This window comes from Triturus cristatus, chromosome 7 (assembly GCF_964204655.1).
Source record: "Triturus cristatus chromosome 7, aTriCri1.1, whole genome shotgun sequence".
Lineage (NCBI taxonomy): Eukaryota > Metazoa > Chordata > Amphibia > Caudata > Salamandridae > Triturus > Triturus cristatus.
This window is the reverse complement of record NC_140590.1, coordinates 1,189,980,320-1,190,008,039: the sequence shown is the minus strand read 5'-3', so window position 1 is coordinate 1,190,008,039 and position 27,720 is coordinate 1,189,980,320. Positions and strand designations below refer to the sequence as shown.

Here is a 27,720-nt window from a genome sequence, read left to right as displayed (position 1 = left end):
CTGATTTGTAATTGTAATGAATTTGTTGTGTGTAAATGATGTTAAAGAATTCTATGAATTTGCTGAAATGTATGTTATATGATTTATTATATGTGCAAAATGGTAAAATAAAAAAGAGAATTAAAAAAAAAAAAAAGGAAAGGTCTGAGACAAGAGCTAGTCACTTCCCTAGCAGGGATCTCCTGAGCAAGGAGAACAAGCAACCAGAAACCTGTGGCTGGCAGGTGCTGCAAAAGAGGTTGTGCTGTGGCATGTCTACTATTTCCAGACCAGCTGATGCTGCTCTCCTGGTATTGGAAGTGGCTTGTGGTTGGCTTGGCTGAGTACAATGGTTGAGATGAGACAATGTCTCATTACCCAATTCAGACTACTCTTCATCTGCTCATATTTTTCCTAAATTGAATAAGCATCACACACTATACTGTAAGTGCTAAGAAAAAATTACTTGCAGTGCTTTGATTTCAGTACTTCTTTGTTGTCATCAAACAGAAACACAGAATAGATCTCATATAATAATTCCCTCAACAGCATCTTTTATTAGCATTTTCCAGGATATATTCCTCACCAAACTTCAGACAATTTTCCACTCACTTTATCAATGCACTGGACATTGATTGGGTATCCATCCTGTAACACACAGCATATAAGTCAATTTAAAACACTGTTAATGCAGAGATGAATCAAAATACTACAGAACATATGTTTAGTGTGTCTGAAACGTACTGTGTCAATCATAATAAAGTCTTTTTTTCAACTCTTCTTTCTGAGTTGCATCCAAAATATAGGGCACTTTTTCACAAAACTGAACATTTTGCAACAATTCAGACGATCGTCCTCCATTTTGTGACATTTGCTTATTGACCCTGTGCATTAACACTACATAAGCTGTATTTTGTGAGTTTAAAACTTCTATTCTTGCCTTTCTCCAAAAATTGCTTCATTTTGTTTTAATTGTCTGTTAGTATTTCAAACATATTTTTGGCATTTACCACAACATTCTTGATGTCAGAGACTATTCAGACAACAGTTTCCATCTCTATTAGGCATGAGACTCAAGATGTGTAGTATTTTCTCCAACTTTCAAAATGAGCTCCCCTTTATTTCATTCATAAGATTTGGTATAGCCGGTCAGCGACTAACTTCTGTAAATACTCAGAACCTTACATAAGTAAATATCAGGCCAATCATCAAAGTATTTGGGAGACCGACAAGTCATTGACCAACAACAAGGTGTGAAAAAAGCTAAGACTGTGAGGGCATCAATGGCATCAAGCAACTTGATAAGGTGGGTATCGGATTCGCAATATATACAGTTTAGAATATGGAGCTAGGATGCAGCAATACCAGGCTTCAAATATCAAAGAGGTGGAAGATTTTACGAGGTAAGTAGAAGTCCTAAATGAGAAAGGATTCATAATTTCTGTATTGCTATGTTCTACAGCATTTTTAATGCAAAATTCAAAGGAACAGATATTCACCTCAGAGCAGTATCCAAAGCACAATGGAAGGAGAGACCAATGCAGAAAACTGGCAAACGTCCAGGAGGAGAGTGACGAATGATAGTCCACAAGAGAATCAAGAAGTTCTTTGTGAATAGCATATAAAGGAGGGATTTTACAAGCAGGTCAAAAAAATATAGGCATGGAGGGGCAGGAAAACCTCTAACTAAAGGCGTTTTGGTGGCATTAGGAATCATGAATATAAATATAAGCAAAGTTAAAATTTTGGTTGCATTAATTAAAGCTGGAATACAGTAAAAAATGAAAGAGAGCAAGTGGTGATTCTACTGAGTCTAACGATATGCGATTAATTGAGAATAGAATGTCTGAAACCGGGCAGCTTTTCTACTGAGTCTTAATGTGTGGGGTGCAGATGGAAAGGCATAGTATTTAGAGAAGAAGAAGTATTGGGATGCCAAACAGATCTCCGGATGAACCTTACATTAAGGCGTCCAGGACAGAGCTGAAGTGCACTTTTATTGAATGGTCACTGCTCATGCATGTGGAATTCTTATGACAGTTTACAGTGCTGTGGAGGTCAGGTAAATGGCCATCTGCCTGCTTGTCTACTTCTGAGTCTTCCACGATTTAGCCTGAGCAGAAGTTATTGCTACACTGATGCCACACTCCCACTCTAGTCAATAAAAATACTGAGGTTATGACCCCCTGAAGAACACAAGGGCACGTGGTGCAGATCACAATGTACCAAGGACGTGACATATATGGTAAATAGGCAACAAGATTTAGCCTGGCTGCCATCCCCATGGTTTTCATAAATTCAAAAATATAGCTGGTAATTTCCTTAAAGTAAACAGAAAATCAGAGAAATGACAGCAAGCAGTTTCACAACTGCTAACAAATTTTAAGAAATCATCTAAGTGCCTTTTAAATATACTATCAAATAGTAGTCATACTTCAATTGAAGTTACTCTGATCTGGCTCTTCTTTTAATAAGCGTCAAAAATCATCAAGAATTTATCGTAAGAGATATTGCCTGAAGCTTGAATACTAACCACTGCCTATTCATTAGCATCAAATGTGCACAGTCTTCAGATTTGCATGTAAATGAGGCTGAATGTGAATGATGCAATATGCAAATGAGCATTGATCCTTGTATGAGATAGACAAAATGTTGTGATCAAAGTGTTTGCTTTTGGTGCAATTTTGCATCTTGTTTTTATGCCTGCAGTGACACTAGTGCTGCAAACAAGATGAATCAAAATCCCGTCATGTTCACCCTATGAGTGTGAGTAACTTGAAAACTAAGATATATATACTGCATTGATGAGTTTGAGCATTGGAGCAGAGGAAGCTCAACATAGAGGTCACTGTCTGAGTGCATTTGTTACTCCCTCACCTTAGGAAAGGTCTGAGACAAGAGCTAGTCACCTTCCTAGCAGGGATCTCCTGAGCAAGGAGAACAAGCAACCAGAAACCTGTGGCTGGCAGGTGCTGCAAAAGAGGTTGTGATGTGGCATGTCTACTATTTCCAGACCAGCTGATGCTGCTCTCCTGGTATTGGAAGTGGCTTGTGGTTGGCTTGGCTGAGTACAATGGTTGAGATGAGACAATGTCTCATTACCCAATTCAGACTACTCTTCATCTGCTCATATTTTTCCTAAATTGAATATGCATCACACACTATACTGTAAGTGCTAAGAAAAAATTACTTGCAGTCCTTTGATTTCAGTACTTCTTTGTTGTCATCAAACAGAAACACAGAATAGATCTCATATAATAATTCCCTCAACAGCATCTTTTATTAGCATTTTCCAGGATATATTCCTCACCAAACTTCAGACAATTTTCCACTCACTTTATCAATGCACTGGACATTGATTGGGTATCCATCCTGTAACACACAGCATATAAGTCAATTTAAAACACTGTTAATGCAGAGATGAATCAAAATACTACAGAACATATGTTTAGTGTGTCTGAAACGTACTGTGTCAATCATAATAAAGTCTTTTTTTCAACTCTTCTTTCTGAGTTGCATCCAAAATATAGGGCACTTTTTCACAAAACTGAACATTTTGCAACAATTCAGACAATCGTCCTCCATTTTGTGACATTTGCTTATTGACCCTGTGCATTAACGCTACATAAGCTGTATTTTGTAAGTTTAAAACTTCTCTTCTTCCCTTTCTCCAAAAATTGCTTAATTTTGTTTTAATTGTCTGTTAGTATTTCAAACATATTTTTGGCATTTACCACAAAATTCTTGATGTCAGAGACTATTCAGACAACAGTTTCCATCTCTATTAGGCATGAGACTCAAGATGTGTAGTATTTTCTCCAACTTTCAAAATGAGCTCCCCTTTATTTCATTCATAAGATTTGGTATAGCCGGTCAGCGACTAACTTCTGTAAAGACTAAGCACCGTACATAAGTACATATCAGGCCAATCATCAAAGGACCCGGGAGACCGACAAGTCATTGACCAAAAACAAGGTGTGAAAAAAGCTAAGACTGTGAGGGCATCAATGGGATAAAGCAACTTGATAAGGTGGGTATCGGATTCGCAATATTTACAGTTTAGAATATGGAGCTAGGATGCAGCAATACCAGGCTTCAAATATCAAAGAGTTGGAAGATTTTACGAGGTAAGTAGAAGTCCTAATGAGAAAGGAGTCCGAATTTCTGTATTGTCATGTTCTACAGCATTTTTAATGCAAAATTCAAAGGAACAGATATTCACCTCAGAGCAGTATCCAAAGCACAATGGAAGGAGAGACCAATGCAGAAAACTGGCAAACGTCCAGGAGGAGATTGACGAATGATAGTCCCAAAGAGAATCAAGAAGTTCTTCGTGAATAGCATATAAAGGAGGGATTTTACAGGCAGGTCAAAAAAATATAGGCATGGAGGGGCAGGAAAACCTCTAACTAAAGGCGTTTTGGTGGCATTAGGAATCATGAATATAAATATAAGCAAAGTTAAAATTTTAGTTGCATTATTTGGAGCTGGAATATAGTAAAAAATGAAAGAGAGCAAGTCGTGATTCAACTGAGTCTAACGATATGCGATTAATTGAGAATAGAATCTCTGAAACCGGGCAGCATTTCTACTGAGTCTTAATGTGTGGGGTGCAGATGGAAAGGCATGGTATTTAGAGAAGAAGAAGTATTGGAAAGCCAAACAGATCTCCGGATGAACCTTATATTAAGGCGTCCAGGACAGAGCTGAGGTGCACTTTTATTGAATGGTCACTGTTCATGCATGTGGAATTCTTATGACAGTTTACAGTGCTGTGGAGGTCAGGTAAATGGCCATCTGCCTGCTTGTCTACTTCTGAGTCTTCCACGATTTAGCCTGAGCAGAAGTTATTGATACACCGATGCCACACTCCCACTCTAGTCAACAAAAACACTGAGGTTATGACCCCCTGAAGAACACAAGGGCACGTGGTGCAGATCACAATGTACCAAGGACGTGACATATATGGTAAATAGGCAACAAGATTTAGCCTGGCTGCCATCCCCATGGTTTTCATAAATTCAAAAATGTAGCTGGTAATTTCCTTAATGTAAACAGAAGATCAGAGAAAAGACGGCAAGCAGTTTCACAACTGCTAACAAATTTTAAGAAATCATCTAAGTCCCTTTTAAATATACTATCAAATAGGAGACATACTTCAATTGAAGTTACTCTGATCTGGCTCTTCTTTTAATAAGCGTCAAAAATCATCAAGAATTTATCTTAAGAGATATTGCCTGAAGCTTGACTACTAACCACTGCCTATCCATTAGCATCAAATGTGCACAGTCTTCAGATCTGCATGTAAATGAGGCTGAACGTGAATGATGCAACATGCAAATGAGCATTGATCGTTGTATGAGATAGACAAAATGTTGTGATCAAAGTGTTTGCTTTTTGTGGAATTTTGCATCTTGTTTTTATGCCTGCAGTGACACTAGTGCTGCAAACAAGATGAATCAAAATCCCGTCATGCTCACCCTATGAGTGTTAGTAACTTGAAAACTAAGATATATATACTGCATTGATGAGTTTGAGCATTGGAGCAGAGAAAGCTCAACATAGAGGTCACTGACTGAGAGCATTTGTTACTCCCTCACCTTAGGAAAGGTCTGATACAAGAGCTAGTCACCTCCCTAGCAGGGATCTCCTGAGCAAGGAGAACAAGCAACCAGAGACCTGTGGCTGGCAGGTGCTGCAAAAGAGGTGGTGCTGTGGCATGTCTACTATTTCCAGACCAGCTGATGCTGCTCTCCTGGTATTGGAAGTGGCTTGTGGTTGACTTGGCTGAGTACAATGGTTGAGATGAGACAATGTCTCATTACCCAATTCAGACTACTCTTCATCTGCTCATATTTTTCCTAAATTGAATATGCATCACACACTATACTGTAAGTGCTAAGAAAAAACTACTTGCAGTGCTTTGAGTTCAGTACTTCTTTGTTGTCATCAAACAGAAACACAGAATAGATCTCATATAATTATTCCCTCAACAGCATCTTTTATTAGCATTTTCCAGGATATATTCCTCACTAAACTTCAGACAATTTTCCACTCACTTTATCAATGCACTGGACATTGATTGGGTATCCATCCTGTAACACACAGCATATAAGTCAATTTAAAACACTGTTAATGCAGAGATGAATCAAAATACTACAGAACATATGTTTAGTGTGTCTGAAAAGTACTGTGTCAATCATAATAAAGTCTTTTTTTCAATTCTTCTTTCTGAGTTGCATCCAAAAGATAGGGCACTTTTTCACAAAACTCAACATTTTGCAACAATTCAGACGATCGTCCTCCATTTTGTGACATTTGCTTATTGACCCTGTGCATTAACGCTACATAAGCTGTATTTTGTAAGTTTAAAACTTCTCTTCTTCCCTTTCTCCAAAAATTGCTTAATTTTGTTTTAATTGTCTGTTAGTATTTCAAACATATTTTTGGCATTTACCAAAAAATTCTTGATGTCAGAGACTATTCCGACAACAGTTTCCATCTCTATTAGGCATGAGACTCAAGATGTGTAGTATTTTCTCCAACTTTCAAGATGAGTTCCCTTTATTTCATTCATAATATTTGGTATAGCCGGTCAGCGACTAACTTCTGTAAAGACTCAGAACCGTACATAAGCACATATCAGGCCAATCATCAAAGGACCCGGGAGACCGACAAGTCATTGACCAACAACAAGGTCTGAAAAAAGCTAAGACTGGGAAAGCATCAATGGCATAAAGCAACTTGGTAAGGTGGGTATCAGATTCGCAATATATATAGTTTAGAATAAGGAGCTAGGATGCAGCAATACCAGGCTTCAAATATCAAAGAGTTGGAAGATTTTACGAGGTAAGTAGAAGTCCTAAATGAGAAAGGATTCAGAATTTCTGTATTTTCATGTTCTACAGCATTTTTAATGCAACATTCAAAGGAATAGATATTCACCTCAGAGCGGTATCCAAAGCACAATGGAAGGAGAGACCAGTGCAGAAAACTGGCAAACGTCCAGGAGGAGAGTGACGAATGATAGTCCAAAAGAGAATCAAGAAGTTCTTTGTGAATAGCATATAAAGGAGGGATTTTACAAGCAGGTCAAAAAAATATAGGCATGGAGGGGCAGGAAATCCTCTAACAAAAGGTGTTTTGGTGGCATTAGGAATCATGAATATAAATATAAGCAAAGTTAAAATTTTGGTTGCATTAATTGGAGCTGGAATACTGTAAAAAATTAAAGAGAGCAAGTGGTGATTCTACGGAGTCTAACGATATGCAATTAATTGAAAATAGAATTTCTGAAACCGGGCAGCATTTCTACTGAGTCTTAACGTGTGGGGTGCAGATGGAAAAGCATAGTATTTAGAGAAGAAGAAGTATTGGGAAGCCAAACAGATTTCCGGATGAACCGTATATTAAGGAATCCAGGACAGAGCTGAAGTGTACTTTTATTGAAAGGTCACTGCTCATGCATGTGGAATTTTGATGACAGTTTACAGTGCTGTGGAGGTGAGGTAAATGGGCATCTGCCTGCTTGTCTACTTCTGAGTCTTCCACGATTTAGCCTGAGGAGAAGTTATTGCTGCACTGATGCCACACTCCTACTCTAGTCTACAAAAACACTGAGGTTATGACCCCCTGAAGAACACAAGGGCACGTGGTGCAGATCACAATGTACCAAGGACGTGAAATATATGGTAAATAGGCAACAAGATTTAGCCTGGCTGCCATCCCCATGGTTTTCATAAATTCAAAAATATAGCTGGTAATTTCCTTAAAGTAAACAGAAAATCAGAGAAATGACGGCAAGCCGTTTCACAACTGCTAACAAATTTTAAGAAATCATCTAAGTCCCTTTTATATATACTATCAAATAGTAGACATACTTCAATTGAAGTTACTCTGATCTGGCTCTTCTTTTAATAAGCATCAAAAATCATCAAGAATTTATCTTAAGAGATATTGCCTGAAGCTTGAATACTAACCACTGCCTATTCATTAGCATCAAATGTGCACATTCTTCAGATTTGCATGTAAATGAGGCTGAATGTGAATGATGCAATATGCAAATGAGCATTGATCCTTGTATGAGATAGACAAAATGTTGCGATCAAAGTGTTTGCTTTTGGTGCAATTTTGCATCTTGTTTTTATGCCTGCAGTGACACTAGTGCTGCAAACAAGATGAATCAAAATCCCGTCATTCTCACGCTATGAGTGTGAGTAACTTGAAAACTAAGATATATATACTGCATTGATGAGTTTGAGCATTTGAGCAGAGGAAGCTCATCATAGAGGTCACTGTCTGAGTGCAGTTGTTACTCCCTCACCTTAGGAATGGTCTGAGACAAGAGCTAGTCATTTCCCTAGCAGGGATCTCTTGGGCAAGGAGAACAAGCAACCAGAAACCTGTGGCTGGCAGGTGCTGCAAAAATGGTTGTGCTGTGGCGTGTTTACTTTTCCCAGACCAGCTGATGCTGCTCTCCAGGTATTGAAAGTGGCTTGTGATTGGCTTGGCTGAGTACAATGGTTGAGATGAGACAATGTCTCATTACCCAATTCAGACTACTCTTCATCCGCTCATATTTTTCCTAAATTGAATATGCATCACACACTATACTGTAAGTGCTAAGAAAAATTTACTTGCAGTGCTTTGATTTCAGTACTTCTTTGCTGTCATCAAACAGGAACACAGAATAGATCTCATATAATAATTCCCTCAACAGCATCTTTTATTACCATTTTCTGGATATATTCCTCACCAAACTTCAGACAATTTTCTACTCACTTCATCAGTGCACTGGACATTGATTGGGTATCCATCCTGTAACACACAGCATATAAATCAAATTAAAACACTGTTAATGCAGGGATAAATCCAAGTACTACATAACAATTGTTTAGTGTCGCCTAAACGTACTGTGTCAATCATAATTCTTTCAACTCTTTTTTCTGAGTTGCATCCAAGATATAGGGACATTTTTCACAAAACTGAACATTTTGCAACAATTCAGACATTCGTCTTCCATTTTGTGACGTTTGCTTATTGACCCTGTGCATTAACGCAACATAAACTGTATTTAGTAAGTTTAAAGCTTCTTTTCTTCTCTTTCCCCAAAAATTGCTTAATTTTGTTTTATTTGTCTATTAGTATTTCAAACATATTTTTGGCATTTACCACAAAATTCTTGATGTCAGGGACTATTCAGACAACAGTTTCCATCTCTATTAGGCATGAGACTCAAGATGTGTAGTATTTTCTCCAACTTTCAAAATGAGCTCCCCTTTATTTCATTCATAAGATTTGGTATAGCCGGTCAGCCACTAACTTCTGTAAAGACTCAGAACCGTACATAAGTACATATCCAGCCAATCATCAAAGGATCCGGGAGACCGACAAGTCATGGACCAGTAACAAGGTCTGAAAAAAGCTAACACTGTGAGAGCATCAATGGCATAAAGCAACTTGATAAGGTGGGTATCGGGTTCGCTATATAAACAGTTTAGAATATGGAGCTAGGATGCAGCAATACCAGGCTTCAAATATCAAAGAGTTGGAAGATTTTACGAGGTAAGTAGAAGTCCTAAATGAGAAAGGAGTTAGAATTTCTGTATTTTCATGTTGTACAGCATTTGTAATGCAAAATTCAAAGGAATAGATATTCACCTGAGAGCAGTATCCAAAGCATAATGGATGGAGGAACCAATGCAGATAACAGGCAAACATCCAGGAGGAGAGTCACGCATATTATTCCATAAGAGAATCAAGAAGTTCTAAGCAAATAGTTATGTTATTAAAAATTCTAGTGCGCGACTGTTACCCTAAGGTGTCCTGGCGCTAAGCACTGCCTAATGGGTTGCTTGCAGTAGAGGAAGACTATTCCAAAAATAGCCAGGTTTTCAGCCCCTTCCAAAAAGTAAGGAGTTTGATTGGATTCCTCAAGTAAAAAGGTAAATTGTTCCAATCTTTGAGGCACTTGTAATAAAACGCCTGCAGTCCCAGTAAGCTTTTTTAAGTGGGGGAACAATCACTTGTCTAGCTTCCATAGAGCGCAGAGCTTTTCCAGGAACGTACCAATTGAACCTTTGGTTCAAATAGTCAGGGCTTGCACTATTTAGGGCCTTAAAAACAGTACAAAGGGCTTTAAACTGCACCCTTTGTTTTACTGGGAGCCAGCGGAGATGTCTGAGACCCTTTTTTACCGAAACAAACCTGGGAGTACCCATCAGTAGCCTGGAGGGACAGAATCAGCCAATAGCAGAGAAAGAAGGGATTTTACCAGCAGCTGAAAAAATACAGACATTGAGGTGCAGGAAAATCTCTAACTAATGGAGTTTTGGTGGCATTAGGAAGCATGGATGAAAACCTAAGCAAAGTTAAACTTTTAGGTACATGAATTGGAGCTGGAATGAGGTAAAAGATAATGACAGCAAGTGGAGATTTTCCTGAGTCTAACGATGTGTGATTAATTAAGAATCGAAACTCTGAAACCAGACAGCATTTCTACTGAGTCTTAAGCTGTGGGGTGTAGGTGGTAAGGCACAGTAGCTAGAGAAGAAGTAATGGGAAGCTAAAGAGATCCCCAGATTAACCTACCACTAAGGCATCCTGGACAGAATTGAAGTGGACTTGTATGTCAAGCAAATGATCAACTGCCTGCCTTGTCTACTTCCAAGTCTTCTGCATATTGGCCTAAGTGGAAGACATTGCTACATTGAGTCCGCACTCCGCTTTACTCTACAAGAGCACTGAGGTCATGTCCCCTGAAGTACACAAGGGCACCAGACGCACTAGGAGTACAGACCACAAGGTAACAAGGATGTGAAATACACTTTAAAGAGACACCAAGGGTTTAGAGTGGCTGTAATATCCATGGTTTCTTAAATTCAAATATATAGCTGATAGTTTATTTAAAATCAACTGAAAATCAACAAAATGATGGTAAGGCCTTCACACTTGGTAGTACTTCATAAAAATACTATCACATAGTATATATCCTTTAATTGAAGTAACTGTGAGCTAGCTCTTCTTTTAATAAGCACAAGAACTCATCAAGAGTTGTTCTTAAGAGATATGGCCTGAAGCTAGAATTCGGATCACTATCTATCCATTACTGATTTGCATGTAAATAAGGGAATGATACAATATGTAAATGAGCCTTTATCCTTGTATCAGATAGACAAAATGTGACAAACAATGCTACTTTTTGTGTAATAGTGTATCTTGCATTGAGGCTTGCAGTGTCACCCGTGCTGCGGAGAAGATTATTTGATATCCTGTCATTCTCACCCTATAAGAGAGGGTAAATTGAAAGTTAACATATATAAACTGCATAAATAAGCTTGCACTTTGTAGCAGAGGAGGCTCAATATTGAGGTCACAGGCTGAGTGCCTTTGTCACTGCCTCACCTTAGGGAATGTCTTAGACAAGAGCTAGTCACTTCCCTAGCAGGGATCTCCTGAGCAAGGAGAAAAAGTAACCAGAAACCTGTGTCCGGCAGGTGCTGCAAAAGAGGTTGCCCTAGAGAAGGTTTACTGTTCCCTCCTTGCGTTGGAAGTGGCTTGGCTGAGTGTAATGGCTGAGTTGAGACGGTGTCTCATTACCCAATGTAGATTACTCTTTATCTACTCATATTTTTCCTATGCAGAATATGCATTACACGCTATACAATAGAGGCTAGGAAAATAGTATTTACAGTGTATATATTCTTGTCCTTGTTTGTAGTCATCAAACAGGAACACTGTATCGGTCTTATTTCATAATTCTCTCAAAAGCATCATTTATTACCATATCTCAACATATTTTCTTTACTAAAATTCAGACAATGTTTCACACAATACACCAATGCACTGGACATTGAGTGGATATCCATCCTGCACTACACAGCATACATGTTAATCTAAAACGCTGTCAATGCAGAGTTTGATCAAAATACAGCCGAACACAGGTTTAGTATGCCTGAAATGTACAATGTCAATCATAATGAAGTCTTCCTTTCAACGCTTTTTTATGAGTTCCATCCAAAATGCAGGTAATGTTTCCAGAACATTGTACATTTTGTAGCAACTTAGAAGATGCTCCTCCATCTTGTGAAGCATATGCCTATTGACCCTGTGCGTTAACGTAGCATAAACTGTATGTTGTATGGTTAAACCTTCTGCTCTTCCCTTCTTACAACTAAAGCAAAATGGATGTTTTAATTGTCTATTAGTTATTGAAGCACATTATTGGCATCTACCACAAAATACTTGATGTAACTGACTATTCGGGCTACTGTTTCCATTTCTGTTAGGCATTTGACTAAACAAATATTGTATTTTCTCTGACTTTCATTATAAGTTTCCCTTTATTTCATTCATAAACATTTGTATACCATGGCAGGCACCAATATCGAAAAGACTGTATATAAGTACATATCCAGCCAAACATTGAAGGTTTCAGAAGAACTAGAAGTCATAGACCAACAACCAGGTCTGAAGTAAGCTGAGCTGTTGGAGAATCGAAGGCACAATACAATTTGGTAAGGTGGGTATCGGGTTCTCAATATGAACTGGTTTGAAAAGGTGGCAGGATGCAGCTAATGAAGACTTTAAATATTTAAGAGATGGAATAATTCATGAGGAAGGTAGAAGTCCTAAATGAGATTGGAGATAGAATTTCTGTATTTCCTTCTTGTACAGCATTTGTAATGCAAAACCCAAAGGAATAGATATACATCCCGGAAAAGTATCCAAAGCATAAGGGAAGGAGGTACCAATGTACAAAAGTAACAAAATTCCAGGAGGAGGGTGACGAGAAGTGGTCCAAAGGAGAAGTAAGAAGACCTATGTGAACAGCAGATAAAGGAGGGATTTTACAAGCAAATCAAATAAATACAGACAGGAAAGAGCTAGGAAATTCTCCAGCTGATGTAGCTCTGGTGACGTGAGGAAGCGTGAAAGAACATCCAAGCCAAGTTAAGCTTTTGGGTGCATTGCTGGGAGCTGGACTGAAGTAAGAAATAATGAGAGCAAGTGGTGATTCTCCTGAGTCTAACGATGTGTGGCTGCTTAAGAATGGCATTTCTGAATCCAGACGCCATTTCTACTGTGTCTTAGGTTGTCGGGTATAGCAATAAAGGCACAGTAGTTAGACAAGAAGTAGTAATGGGATGCTAAACAGATCTCCAGATCAACCTATTACTAGTGGTGATTCTCCTGAGTGTAACTATGTGTGATTAATTAAGAATACAATCTCTGAAGCCAGGCAGCATTTCTGCTGAGTCTTAAGTTGTGAGGTGGATATTCACAGTAGGTAGAGAAGAAGTAATGAGAAGCTAAACTGATCTCTGGATCATTCTATTATGAAGGCATCCAAGGTAGAGCTGAAGTGTACTTTTATGTAAAGGTCACTGCTTCCAAGAGAGCACTGAGGTCATAACTCCCCGAAGAACACAAAGGCCCCAGAGTCACCAGGGGTGATCACAAGGTACGAAGGACGTGATATACTGTTAGGGTATGTACAAAGAACCATGTTCAACCTCACTTAGAATCAGGAACATCTGGTTTCAAGTAATTCCTTTTGTTACTTTATAAAGAAATGCCTTTTGTACCCTGTCAATGTTTGTTTGTTTTTTGTATTTTGCCAATGTTTGTTTGCTTTCAGGATTAGGTATGTACCAGTCTCTTTATATTGCCAATGCTTTTTTGTAGGAATTGTAAGTGTTTGAGCTCCTTGCATAATTAGAACACGTTGTCTCAAAGACATTTCAAACATGTGCAGCAGAGTTCCGTTCTAAGCTTGCACGTGTTGTCAAAGGCAGTTGCAACACATGAGCAGCACGTTTTCAGCACGTTTTCCTCTAAAACAATCAAGAAACCCCACCCTCCTGGTAGCTATTTAAGTCCCGAAAGAGCAGCAGCAAGCGCTTATGCTCTTTGACAATCCTTCCTCACCTGGATCCAGCATTCTTTCTTCGACGAGCCTTCCTTGCATTGTAGAGCGGTAACCATAGCAGCGCTGATGCTCCAGTTGGCTTTCTGGCCCGACGACTCCAGAATTCTTCCCCGTCTTCAAAGAAATCTTTGCTTGGGGCTTTTCTGGTCCACTTTCAAAAGAAGCTTGAGTCCTGCAAAAAGAAAGTAAGGTCTTTTTAAAAGCGCGCACATAGAACAAGTAAGTTCCTACATATTTAAACTTCGATAACCTTTGAAATACAGTACATTGTATTTCCGCCTCATTACGAGAATGTACAAAAAGGCAAGGAAAGTTGAATACGAATAAGACGTTTTTGGCACATGTTATTTTGGAAAAAGAAAGACTATTTGGCACCTCGTTTTTTCTAAGAATTCAAGAACAGTTGATTTTCAGATTATAAGTGAAACACTGCTTGCTTGTGCCTTTCTAGGAGTTGGTGATTTGCCACGAACATGTGGAATTAATACCATTCTAAGCAACCAATTAACACTTACCTTGCATAGGACGCCATCTAGTGGATGTTTTTTACAACTAGATGAACCTGTAAAAGAAAAGAAAGACATTCTAGTTAATAAGTGATAGGTAACAGTTATTCAAGTGTGTTTATTTCTTTACCGAAAGTAATTGCATTAAAGCAGCTATAACTTGTTGAATAATATTCTGGCGGAGACAAGACCAAAATAGAAAGGTATAATTTCTTATTGATGTTATGTTTACAAAATAACAGAAATACCAGGTCTAAGTCCTAAGCTAATATTTTCTTTTTTCTGTTTTATGATTAGAGACACAGTCCATATATTCCAGAGCACCTGTTACTGAAGCAAGAATTTGGAGTGTTTCTTTCTGTTTATTATTTTGCCCCTATTTCCCCTTCCCTTGGTCTTTTGCTTCTGTTCCACTGTCTTTATAAATTCAGTTAGAACAGGAGTAAATTCTAAAGGGAAGTTGAAATTTCTCTTCAAGTCTCTCAAGTTGAATAATCTGGACTTTAGGTGAGTGAAGGTTCAACATATACACTTTAAAGAAACACTAAGATTTAGAGTGTCTGTCTTCCTAATGGTTTTCATAAATTCAAATATATAGCTGATAGTTTCCTTAAAATAAAGAGAAAATCAAATAAATAACTGTATGCCCCTTCAAACCTGTTAACAACTTAGAAAAAAATCATCCAAGCACTTATTAAAAACACTATCAAATAGTATATATCCTCCATTCGAAGTTACTGTGATGTAGCTGTATTTCATATCCAAATCACAGCTACCATCTTGAATTAAAAATCCCATATTTGATCGACAATATTAAGATTGCCCCAGTACTTTTGTGGCACTTGATCTGGTGCAGGGACACAGTGAACCTGACCCAGGTCATAATTAAAAATTGTATAGACCTGGATAAACTCCTAAAATTCCCTGGCTTGGGTATGTGAGATCTTCATTGATGTCAGTAGGATTGGGAAATCTTTTTCTTAACCCTAGTTTGTGTAATACGATAACAAAGGGAAAATTGAGGTCTATATTCTTAGCAAAATTGACACGAGTGCCAAAATGTAAATTACTCCAAGGTTACTGTGATGTTGTACCAAACCTTTCCGAAAATACCATCTGGGGGTTTCTCATACTTAGAGCATATAAGATATTCGCAGCACAGATTTATCCTGATTAGATTTCGGCTGAATCTAATCCCCTTCATGCTGGGTTTCCCTGCGAAGAGGTTTAGACAGGTTTAGACATGCTGACTTGCTACCTTGCCCTGTCAATGTGGATCAGAGCAGTATGATCTTCATATGTTTTTTCCTGTGGGTTTTATAAAAATGAACGAACCAGATTTTTATGTCTAATGTTAAAGAAAATGAATTTTAACCAATGTAGTCCTGCATCATACTTCTTAAAGAATCTTTCGGATCCAAATTTTATGTTTTTCAGTAGCTACCTTTTTATTGTCAAGTCTGAGGAGAAGGAAAACCGTTCAGTATATGCCTTGTGAATCTTGATGAATTGGTTATTAGTTTTACTAATACAACTGTAACACGGATATCTGTAATTAGTATTTATGAAATGTATTCTTAATCTTATTCGTCTTTGTAGCATGTTTGGTGTTAAAATCAAATTAGGATTTCTGCAAATTGATTTAAACACAAATGTTTTTTTACTTTTTTTGTACTTTTAGAAGCTGTATTTTTAAATGGATCGAATAAAGTTTCTTTGATTAAGTGATTGATGTAGCTCTTCTTTCAATGTGCCCCAAAACACATCAAGAATTTATCACAAGACATATTGCTTGAAGCAAAAATATATAAACTGCATTGATAAACTTGAATTTTGGATCAGAGGAATCTCTACCTAGAAGTCACAGGCTGAATACATATTTCATTTCCTCACTATAGGGAAGGCCTGGTACAAGAGCTGGCCAACTTCTTAACGAGGATTTTCTGAGCATGGAAAACAAGCAACCAGAATCTTGATGCTGGCAAGTGTTGAAAAAGAGGTTTCTCCAGGGTATGGTTATTGTTCTCAAACCAGCTGATTCAGCCCTTCTGGCACTGGAAATGGTTTGTGGTTGGCATGGCAATGTTAGAGTTGAGATTGTGTCTCATTGCCCAATCAAATTACTAATTTATTTTAATTAATCAAAAAATGAATTACACACTAAATTACATTAGCATTTTAACCATCAACCAGAAACACTGTGTAGATCTCTGTTAGCTCTGTCAGCCCTAGAGTGGTTTTCCCCTTGACTTTTTGCCTTGCTGACCTCGTTTTTGCTGGCCTTAGGACTCTGAGCACTTTACCACTGCTAACCAGTGCTAAAGTGTATCCTAATATTGACTTATACCCAATTGGCATATTTAGTTTACTTATAAGTCCCTAGTAAAGTGCACTACATATGTCAGGGCCTGTAAATTAAATGCTACTAGCAGGCCTATTACCAGGCCTCAACCTGCCTTTTTAATACTTTTAAGACACCCCTAGTGTAGGCCCTGGACAGCCCAGAGGGAAGGCTGCAACGTATTTGAAAAGCAGGACTTGCACATTTAAGTTTTACCTGTACTGGTATTAAAAAACTCCTAAATTCGTTTTTCACTAATACAAGGCCTAAATCTCTCATAGGATAACATTGGGATTTACCTCATTAAGGGCCTCATGTAGGTAAATAAATTTTACCGTTTCTTAAATACCGAGCCGTACCGAATCGGTAAATTAGAATCGTTAAGTTATATGTAGGTAAAAATTCGGTAACAGTTACCGATTCGGTAACATTCGGTAATCACGAATCGGAATTCACCGAATCGGTAAATACCGAGGTGGTATTTAGCGAATCGGAAAATACCGAGGTGGTATTTAGCGATTCGGAAAATACAGAGGATACTACCACCTTCCCTTAACTAAGTAGCTAATATCATAATTATGTCATAATAGAAGGTCTCTTAGGCTTGAATAGGGGACCCCATACCTCAAAAATCAGCTCAGTGAAATCACATCACAGGAGCATCAGGAGCCGTCTCGCAGGAAGGCTCGTCTTCGGTGTGAATAATAAACATGATGTCTGTGATATGAAAAGCACCAACTTTCAGGTATTTGCAGCTGCGCGTGTGTCATGGCTAAATAGTGGGTCGAACAACCTAGAGTGGAAAACATGCATTGTGTAAAATTCCAGACTGTGTGTCACAGCATGTACAGACCAAGGTCGCTGCGCAGAGCTTGGGATGGGAACAACAGAATGCACTCGTCTGAAGGAAGTCTCGAGTCAGCAGTTTATTCAAGAAAGAACATGTAAACGCAGTGTCGTGTGCAAAGACAAAAAGATGGCTACATAACATTCAACGTGGTTATGCTAACTGAACAATGTATGTACGTATTCAGGGAGAACTCACTACACGCCCCCTTGAGCGAAGCAATATTTAATAGGCAAGAAAAGAGAGAACGCAGAGTTCAGTTTCGTCAGAGCAGAACAAGGCGTAACCAATGCAGCGCCAAAGTCCTAAAGTCCAATTAATTGCAGCATAAAATTCCAAAGAACACAATGCAAGTATAGTAAAAAACTCAAGCCGACCATCAGGAAGAGAAAAAAGAGAAATAAAAGGAATAAATGTTGCGCCAGGGTGCTGTCCAGTAGCACAGGCGCAATGGACGACAATCCAGTTAATCCATGAATGTATAGGCAGCATATGTGGCCACGGCTTCCAACAAAAAATCGTTTGCAGGGCCACTAAAAGTCTCAGCCATCCAATTCAGTAAAGAAAAGGAACATACGTGTTCTCCAACCAACGGAGCCTCTAGCACAATCAGAGGGTACCCGGAATGTTCCTCCAAATAGCTCATGGACAAGAAGTCGTAGGCTGCCGCTGAGATGTCCCAATTACCCAGGATACCATGCGCCGCACCACACGCCATGATCCGGACACCAGAACAGGACAACTCGTGAGACACTAAGGGCCTCATCAGTCGATCGAAATCCGGCACCGGAGACACCATGTTGGTCAAGCACAAATCCAGAGGCCATTCAAAGGGACAATCCAGGCAGTGTAATACAGGTTGTACGCAGGTGAAGTAGGAATACCTGAAGGATAATCCATAAGCCAGGCTCAAAGTCGCCAATGGCAAAGTACCATAGAAGTCAAGCATCCTATCACGAAGAAGATGCAGACGGGACAGGTGCTCGTGTGGCTCAGAAGGAGCAGCCATTCCGGAGTATGAAAAGGAAAAGCAGCACACCTGCCACTAGCGCCAGGAGCAGCGGGACACCTCCAAAGATGCTCGAGAACAGTGAATGAACAAATGCCGGAATTACACCAAAAATAGTTTGGAAAGAGGTCACAAGACCCGAGCACACATGTTTAAAAAAATGAGCCAGGCCGGTCGTGGACGAGGCATTGAAAATAGTTTGGATCAAAGAGCCGAAATGCAGGGGGAGGTCAGTATTCAGAGGCGCCTGTACCTCAGTGCGCGTATTAGCAACGTGAAGGACAAATGTTTCACGAGAGGAAGTCAAAGGCACCTCTTTGTGGGACAATGGCACTCTATTCTGCTCAACTTGTTGAACTCTGCTTTCAAGGTTGGAATCGAAGGCCAGATGGAAACATCCAGCCGCCCATGCGGGGGTGGAAAAAGAACAGTATTGCAGCAGACAACTTTATGCGAGACAGTTATGTACGGGATTCCCACTCACATCCCGCAGCAAGCTTCATTATTCAAAATTAAATAAATACCGTTTGCAAGCAGAGTGAAAGAAGGTGTAATCACAGGCACTGGGATACCTCGTAGGACGCACGCCAAATTCGGGGCTTGTACATTGCATGCGCCGTGTACTTGCATGTGCCTATTGTCTCATGTATGAATCCTAGAAGAGAGAGTGCTAAAGCTATTATCTATAACGGCTAAAGCCTTCTCCATGTTTGCTTGGTCAATAGCTCTCAATCTGGAAGCCGCCTCACTGTGCGACAACTTGCAGACTTCGTTGTAAATAGCATACGCCCACCTTTTGGTTCTGCCACCCACAGGACCATTCACAAAATCATTCAATTCGGTATGCACATTGATGGAGTGGGTGGACTTCCTGATCCTGTAGATGTGCTCTGTGTCAGCTGGTGGACAGATTGGGATGTGTGTACCATCAATGCAGCCAATGAAATGGGGGAACTGTGCCATGTGAGAAATGTCTGTTTTTGTTTACTGCAGTGCAGCCTGTGTGTTGTGGAAGCTGATGTAGTGGTGCATTCTCTGCATCATGGCATCCAGGAAATTCCTGAAGGAACGGGACAGGCAACTCTGGGATACACCACCCACCGCAGCTGTCACCACCTGATAACTGCCGGATGCCAACAGATGTGGGCTGCAGAGCACCTGCACATGTGGGGGTATGGCGTGCGCCCTTCTTATTGGCTGGTCCAGGAGTGGGTGCAGGTCCCTGATTAAGTCCATGATGGTTTCGGGGTGTAGCCTGTACCTCTCATGTATCTCTGCATCAGTCAGCTGGAATAGTGTGATGCGCTGTCTGTAGATGCGTTCCTCCCGTCGCCAAACCCTCAGTCCTGCTGCCTGTAGATGTAGGCGCCTTGCAATGACGTACATAGCGGGCATGTTGTCCACGCTGTTGCATTTTGGGATTGCTTATCTGCACTGTTGATGGTTACCACCTGCTTTCAATCCGTGTTAATTACCGACTCTTATTTACCGATTTTCTTGGATTTCTTAATTACCGAGTGCTCCTACATGTCATTTTAATTTTTACCACTTCATATTTACCACTTCATATTTACCGATTCGTTAATTATGTATTCGGTAACTCTGAATCGGTATTTTGGAATTCGGTATATATGAATCGGTATTTACCGCCTCATATTTACCGAAAAGTGGTTTTTGGACTCCTACATCTCACTTGTCTGCATACCCGTCGGTAACGGCATATTTACCGAATATCGGCCGTTACCGACCAGTATTTGGCTACCTACATGAGGCCCTAAGGGCCTCATGTAGGTAAATAAATTTTACCAGTTCTTAAATACCGAGCCGTACCGAATCGGTAAATTAGAATCGGTAAGTTATATGTAGGTAAAAATTCGGTAACAGTTACCGATTCGGTAACATTCGGTAATCACGAATCGGAATTCACCGAATCGGTAAATACCGAGGTGGTATTTACCGAATCGGAAAATACCGAGGTGGTATTTACCGAATCGGAAAATACCGAGGTGGTATTTACCGAATCGGAAAATACCGAATCGGTATGTACGGATTCGGTAAATCAAATCATATGACTTGACGAAACAGCGAATCCAGTGCAACGACAGCCCACCCAACCAGGAAGTGCCCACACCCAGGCAGGTGTACATAATTAGCCGAAGTGGCCACACCCAGGCAGGTGTACATAATTAGCCGACCCTGGAGAGGCTTGGAGTGCAGAGGAGAGGCAGGGAGCCGTTGCATGTGCGAGCGGGTAAACGAACAGCATGTCCAGCCAGAGAACACAGAAAGACGGATGGGAAAGGAGGAGGAAGCTGAAATTTAGCCCCAAGGAACTCCAGGTGCTGGTGGAGGAGGTGGTGAAGCAGCACCAGAAGCTGTTTGGAAGGCAATCCCTGCAAGTGCCTGAGGCTGAAAAGCGCAACATATGGCTGGCCATCCAGGCGCAGGTCAATGCTGTGGGAGTGACCCACAGGGACATTGAGGTCCTCAAAAAGCGCTGGTATGACCTGAGGATTGTAACCAAGAGGAAGATGGGCGACATCCAGAAGGAGGCCAGCCAGACCGGAGGTGGAACCAACAGGGCACCTGCCCTCACCGAACTGGAGGAGCTGGTGGCGGCCACAATCGAGCAAGAGAACGTCGTGGGTCTTGGGGACGCCGACAGCTCTGCCAGAGCCGCAACACACCAAGGTAAGACGAAAGCACAGCAATGTAGCCCCCCCTACCCCTATCCCACATCCCCCATTGTGAAACGAGAATCACACTGCAGTCCACACGTGTCAGTGCAGACAGGCAATGCATTCCGGGAGATGTAGTCAGGGCAACACTAACCATGACGTAAATGTTACAGGGCAACAAGGCATGTCACGCACTCGAGGCACAAGGAGACAGAGGACATATTGGAATGTGAAATGATTTATTGTGACGCTTGCAATGCAGCCCTTCGGGGACACTGAGCCAATGTTGTATTTCTGTCCACAGATGTGACATCATGCAGGACAGGGCATGCTGCAGGAGAGACGGCACACCGGCCACAAATATCACCTCTAGCCAGCACAAGTTCAGACCAGGGAGCAGGCCCACTGGCAGCCGCACCACCAACACAGCCAGCCTCGCCGCACACAGAGCCAGCATCACCTCACCGAGAGCCAGCATCACCACCACCAGAGCCAGCATCGCCACTCATGTTCGAATCACCGGCCACATCTCCGCTTGCAGGTGTGAGAATGAGGAGGCGTCCAGCAGCCAGGCTACGAGCCTTAGACACCTCGTCAGACGACAGCATGGGCCCAGAAGACCGCACCGGGCCCCAGGAAGGGAGCCATGCCACTGTGCCCCACACCTCACAGGCAGCACAGACGGAAGCAAGAGGGCGCCGCAGGTCGCGTGTCCAGAGTCCACCAGCACCCACTGACGGCCATGGTGTCTTCTTGGGGCTCGAGGGCCAAATGTTGAAGCAACAGCGCCTGCAATCAAAGGCAGTCATGTCAGTCCAGAGGCACATGCGGGTGATGAAGACAACATTAGTCAACATGGACAATAACATTAGCGGCATGGCTGCGGGCATTCGGGACATGTCCCAGTCAATCCAGCAGTTGTGCAGCAAATTAGATGCTGACATCGAAGCACGGCGCCGGGAACGCCAGAGAAGGGACACTACCAGCAGGGCACTCAACCGTCTGGCAACTGCGACTTCTCTACTGTGCCGGCGCTCTGTGACGATGCAGGAGGGCCTAACACAGTGCTGCAGCGACCTGTCTCGGGGGATGGTGCAGGTGACAAGTGCACTAGGGGTGCTATTGACTAGTCAGGCGTCGACAACTACTGCAGGGGATGCTGCGGAGAGCATCGACACCAGCAGCAGCATCACACCCCTCGTCCCAGAAGCACGCAGGAGCAGCAGGCGGCTTGGGGTTGGCTCTAGTGAGGATGCACAGGCCGTGCAATCCACCACTGCAGCGCGTATGCGCAAACATTGATGTAGCCCTGCTTAGCCACTTCCCATTGGGTGACGTAACCCTGGACATACTCCTTGTATAGATGGTATATTGCCAGATTGGCCTGTTCATGTGTTCATGGCGTGGTGCCACATTAAAACTACGTCAGGACTTCTCACAACTCGCTGTGTCCCCTTACTTACTCAGAAATAGTTGCATGTGATCTCTGCCCGTCTCTCTCTCCCATCGATTGCAGTTGGCACTCTAGCTGCGTTGCCCTCTGGCTGGCCTGACTCATCCTCGTTGTCCTCAAAATATGTTAGTTCCACATCTGTACCTTTTTTCGTGGCAAGGTTGTGCAGCATTGCACAAGTGGCAATAATCTTGCAGCAGGTGATGGGTTTGTACTGGCGTGCGCCTCCGCTCTTGTGCAGGCAGCGGAACCTGCTCTTCAGTAGTCCAAACGTGCGCTCCACCACATTGCGTGTTGTTTTGTGTGCCACGTTGTATCGTCTCTCACTCTGGGTTGCTGGGTGTAGGTAGGGAGTGAGGATGAATGACCGGCATGCATATGCACTGTCGCCTGGATGAGTAAAAGGGAACCATCAGTTACATGCCTCTATACACTATGATTTGCAGGTTTCAAGGGGCGTCACTGTTACTTACCTAGCAGGTATCCCTCTCCGAATTCTCCGGCACTCAGTCGTGTGTAGATCCCACTATTCTGGAAGATGTAAGAGTCGTGGGTGCTCCCAGGAAACTTTGCAACAATATCTGTGATGATGTTCCCTGCATCACAGATCACCTGCACATTGATGGAGTGGGTGGACTTCCTGTTCCTGTAGATGTGCTCTGTATCAGCTGGTGGACAGATTGGGATGTGTGTACCATCAATACAGCCGATGACATGGGGGAACTGTGCCATGTGATAAAAGTCAGTTTTTGTTTTCTGCAGTGCAGCCTGTGTGTTTGGGAAGCTTATGTAGTGGTGCATTCTCTGCATCATGGCATCCAGGAACTTCCTGAAGAAACGTGACAGGCAACTCTGGGATACCCCACCCACCGCAGCTATCACCACCTGATAACTGCCGGATGCCAACAGATGTAGGCTGCAGAGCACCTGCACATGTGGGGGTATGGCGTGCGCCCTTCTTATTGGATGGTCCAGGAGTGGCTGTAGGTCCCTGATTAAGTCCATGATGGTTTCGGGGTCTAGCCTGTACCTCTCATGTATCTCTGCATCAGTCAGCTGGAATAGTGTGATGCGCTGTCTGTAGATTTGTTCCTCCCGTCGCCACACCCTCAGTCCTGCTGCCTGTAGACGTAGGCGCCTTGCAATGACGTACATAGCGGCCATGTTGTCCACGCTGTTGCATTTTGGGATTGCTTATATGCATTGTTGATGGTTACCACCTGCTTTCAATCCGTGTTAATTACCGACTCTTATTTACCGATTTTCCTGGATTTCTTAATTACCGAGTGCTCCTACATGTCATTTTAATTTTTACCACTTCATATTTACCACTTCATGTTTACCGATTCGTTAATTATGTATTCGGTAAATCTGATTCGGTATTTTGGAATTCGGTAAATATGAATCGGTATTTACCGCCTCATATTTACCGAAAAGTGGTTTTTGGACTCCTACATCTCACTTGTCTGAATACCGGTCGGTAACGGCATATTTACCGAAAATCGGCCGTTACCGACCGGTATTTGGCTACCTACATGAGGCCCTAAATGTTGTAAGTGTTATTGCCAAATGGGAAGATATGACTGGTTCATGTTTGGTTTCTCTGGAATCCTAATTTAAAATCCTAATTTGTGGTGAAGTTGTATTTTAAATTCCAATTCTGAAAATGCCACTCTTAGAGAGTTGAATACAAAAAGGAGAACCTGGCTCCGTTTGACGTTATGCTCTTATTATTTTTGAGCAACAAACAGACCACTATCTTTTCGGTTTGAATGGAATTTTTATCAAACCATTCCTTTCTTTGCAAATGTTTATATTTACCAAAAAGATTTTAGTTGCATGAGAAGTGAAGAGACACACATTTTTCAAATTAACATACGAAACATGAAAAATACTTATGATGATTCACAATAGACAGTGCATGAAATACTTATATACAAATACAATTATATACAACAACGTTGGTGTTTAGCATCATAACATCAGAAACTAGAATACTCTTATCGTCATCTTGTTTTTGGGGCCAAACATGTGCCAAACACAGGAAAATGTTTAGAGTGTGTGCGTGGGGCATACGATTCAATACAAATCCCTCATGTCACAACAAATGTATTTAAATTCCTCCGTGTTGAAAAAAAGTGTCGACACGTTTCAAGACAAAGTCCTCTGGTACCGGGACTCTCATCAGGGCTTCATGTTAATGGTCAGCAATTTGTAAAAAACATAAATGAATGATGCAAACTCCGCATCAGTGAAAATGAAAACTAAACACTACTCCCCTTAAATATGCTCAATTCAATTTTCTGTACCTGATTGCCTGATTCTCGGACAGAGCTGCTGCTCTGACTCCTATTTGCGTGGTAACCAGAATCTCTCAACGGAAATTACTGCAGTGCGCTTCGTAGTTTATGCGGGGGGGAATTTGTATAAAACATTAAAATGATTGTGTCTATATTAGTATATTTAAATACATGGACATTGGGCAACTCGACTGGACAAGGTCAAAAAGTACCTTTCAAACGTTCCCAGGTTGCTCAGAGGCAGGCGTCTATTTCTGTAATAATTGCATCCCTACAAACGAATGGGGGACATATTACTGAAGCCATCAACTTGTCAATGATATTATAAACATGCTCGATTCTAGCATGAAGTGCACTTACTGTTTTTAAGTCCGAGCACATCCATATTCTATATCCGCAACTTCACTGTCATCACTGGCAACTTTTAGAGAGTTGGCATGGCAAAGTAAAGTAATGCGCAGGGGCTGGTTTGAATCACATTAGTTGTAGCTCTAGATATGTTAGAAGTGGGTTTGGGGTAGTAGGGTTTGTGCATGGTGGGGCATTTGGTTAGCGCACAGAAGTTAAAAGTGGGGGACCGCTGGTTAATGAGCAATGGGGGGTTAGGTGTGTTTGTTGGGTTACAGTTTAACATATTGTAGGTTTTTGTTTTGAATAGTTAGTAGGCAGTAGGCATGAGAAAAGTGGAATAAAGAATTTTGGTGAAGTCTCACTGTCTCCATGGTGACTTAAAACATGAGGACAATTGAAAAAATAAGACATGATTAAAACATTGGTATCAATAGGTTAAAATTGATTACTCAGGAACAAATGTTTCATTGTTGGGATAATCTGAATACCGCAGTGCAACAGTTGGGCGCGTGAGCAAGGTGCCCTTTGGAATTTTTACTTTTAGAGAGTTGGCATATTCTTGCCTTATGCTCAAACAAATATGAGGGAGAGAGAAGTAAGACTATGAAACCGTAGGTCTCAGCAGATAACAGCAAGACATCCGTTTATTCAAAGGTGGAGGCAAGTGTATATATTTCTTTCACAGCTTTAATTGTCACATATGCCTTTAAGAAGAGAGCAACCATGTGTCCTACTTCCCCTGGTTTCATCTATACTAGCATAGAAACCTTTCTGCTCATAAATGCAACAACTGGTGTGGTTTTTGAATTGTTACCGCACACCATTAGACTCTTCACCTCTTGCACCTATAATGTAACCTACAAACACAGTAGTTATTTTCATTTTAAAGTAACTTCCTTTCACTACTGCTCTAAAGCAAATTCTTTGGTTTTGTGTGTTGACTAAAGGAACCACTATAATTCAGTCACCAGCCATCAATAAAGACAATTCTGGCAGGTACTTCTGAAACCAGTGATAATGCACACATATTCAATGTGCCCTTCACACTTTTTCAAAACAATTGCTGGGTACATACAGATAATAATCATACACTTTTTAAGATGTAGAGGCTCCAGTATTTGCAAGGGCCCAGCCGGTGTTAGAATATATATCTGGCTGTCTCTTTTTTCCTTTGGTCCAAATTATTGTATGAACAGCACTTTTCCCATTCACATTAAATAAACTGAAGTATCACTTTGGGCTTTTTCAGGGAAACCTACACATTGAATAAAAATATTGTTTATTATGTTCCCTGTTGTGTTTTTTCAGTCATAGCCAAAAGTCTGCACCTATGACCACGTCAGCTACAAGCAACTGTGCTCACCGTGGACCAATAACTAATCCACTTAAGCACCACTGTGTCTTCTAATGGTATTCCTTTCCTGACCAATACATTTTCCATACAGAAAAGGAGATTATTTTTATCACTTTCACGACTGCCACTACCCAGACAGTCTCCCTCCTGGTGGGAGACGGTAAATTGCTTTGAGACCCGAACCCTCAAGTGATAAGACCCAATGACGATACTATCCACCTTACCACACAAGTGGAGAAATAACATGTGCGTGTACTGTGATTGTGTGGATGAATGTCTCCGATACAATTCTCTTGAGACTCTGGAATATTGACACAAGTGATTCATTCCCCTTTGATTATAAGATGTTCTTGCCTTAGCCATTTGGTACCTGCAGCCTGTCTCTGGTCACATGACCAAGTGTAGTTGGCAGTTGGACTTTGTGTATTTCTCCTAGACAGCCACATACACTGGGAGCTTAAGTGTGACTGAGTAGGCCATCACTGCCAGGATGGGAGGGAGGAGCTTGGCTCAATGTACTGTCCCCACACAAAAGGCTATAAGCCCCCTGTAGTTAGTTTGGAGCCAGGGCAGGGAAGGCAAGGCATTTGTGCACTGCAAATGCATGCCTCTAAAAGCATCTCCCCACTGCAAAGGCAGAACTGTGTAGAAAAGAAGGACCTCAGACAAGACCACTTCAATCCACTTGTGGACATGTGCATACTCTGCCAGGAAGAAGGACTGCTGTGCTGCTGAAGGACTGTCCCTCTGCTGGACTGCACTCTGCTGAACTCCTGCTTTGCTGTGCTGACCTGCTGTCTCTTGCCTGGGTGAGAAATATTGGACCTAAGTCTCTTGAATCCAGAACCCAGAGTGACTCCAAGGCCTAGTTGGCTCGCCTCCTGATCTGAAGCCTCAGGAACATTACAGGCTTCCAGCGACCTGAACCTGGACTCTCCATCTGTGAGTCTACCCTGCGAAGTGGTGCCAACC

The 27,720-nt window shown here is 41.4% G+C and overlaps 4 non-coding genes and 2 pseudogenes across 4 annotated transcripts; all 6 read left to right on the top strand.

The window, feature by feature from the left end:
• Positions 1-61: 61 nt before the first annotated feature.
• LOC146811439 (Nuclear RNase P) lies at positions 62-382 on the top strand (annotated as a pseudogene).
• Positions 383-2,800: 2,418 nt separating this feature from the next.
• On the top strand, positions 2,801-3,107 carry LOC146811438 (Nuclear RNase P). Its single transcript, XR_014967262.1, has one exon.
• Positions 3,108-5,523: 2,416 nt separating this feature from the next.
• LOC146811437 (Nuclear RNase P) lies at positions 5,524-5,830 on the top strand. Its single transcript, XR_014967296.1, has one exon.
• A 2,416-nt stretch (positions 5,831-8,246) lies between these two features.
• On the top strand, positions 8,247-8,553 carry LOC146811436 (Nuclear RNase P). The gene has a single exon (XR_014967312.1).
• A 2,771-nt stretch (positions 8,554-11,324) lies between these two features.
• On the top strand, positions 11,325-11,602 carry LOC146811435 (Nuclear RNase P; annotated as a pseudogene).
• Positions 11,603-16,252: 4,650 nt separating this feature from the next.
• On the top strand, positions 16,253-16,553 carry LOC146811434 (Nuclear RNase P). Its single transcript, XR_014967315.1, has one exon.
• The last annotated feature ends 11,167 nt before the right edge of the window (positions 16,554-27,720 follow it).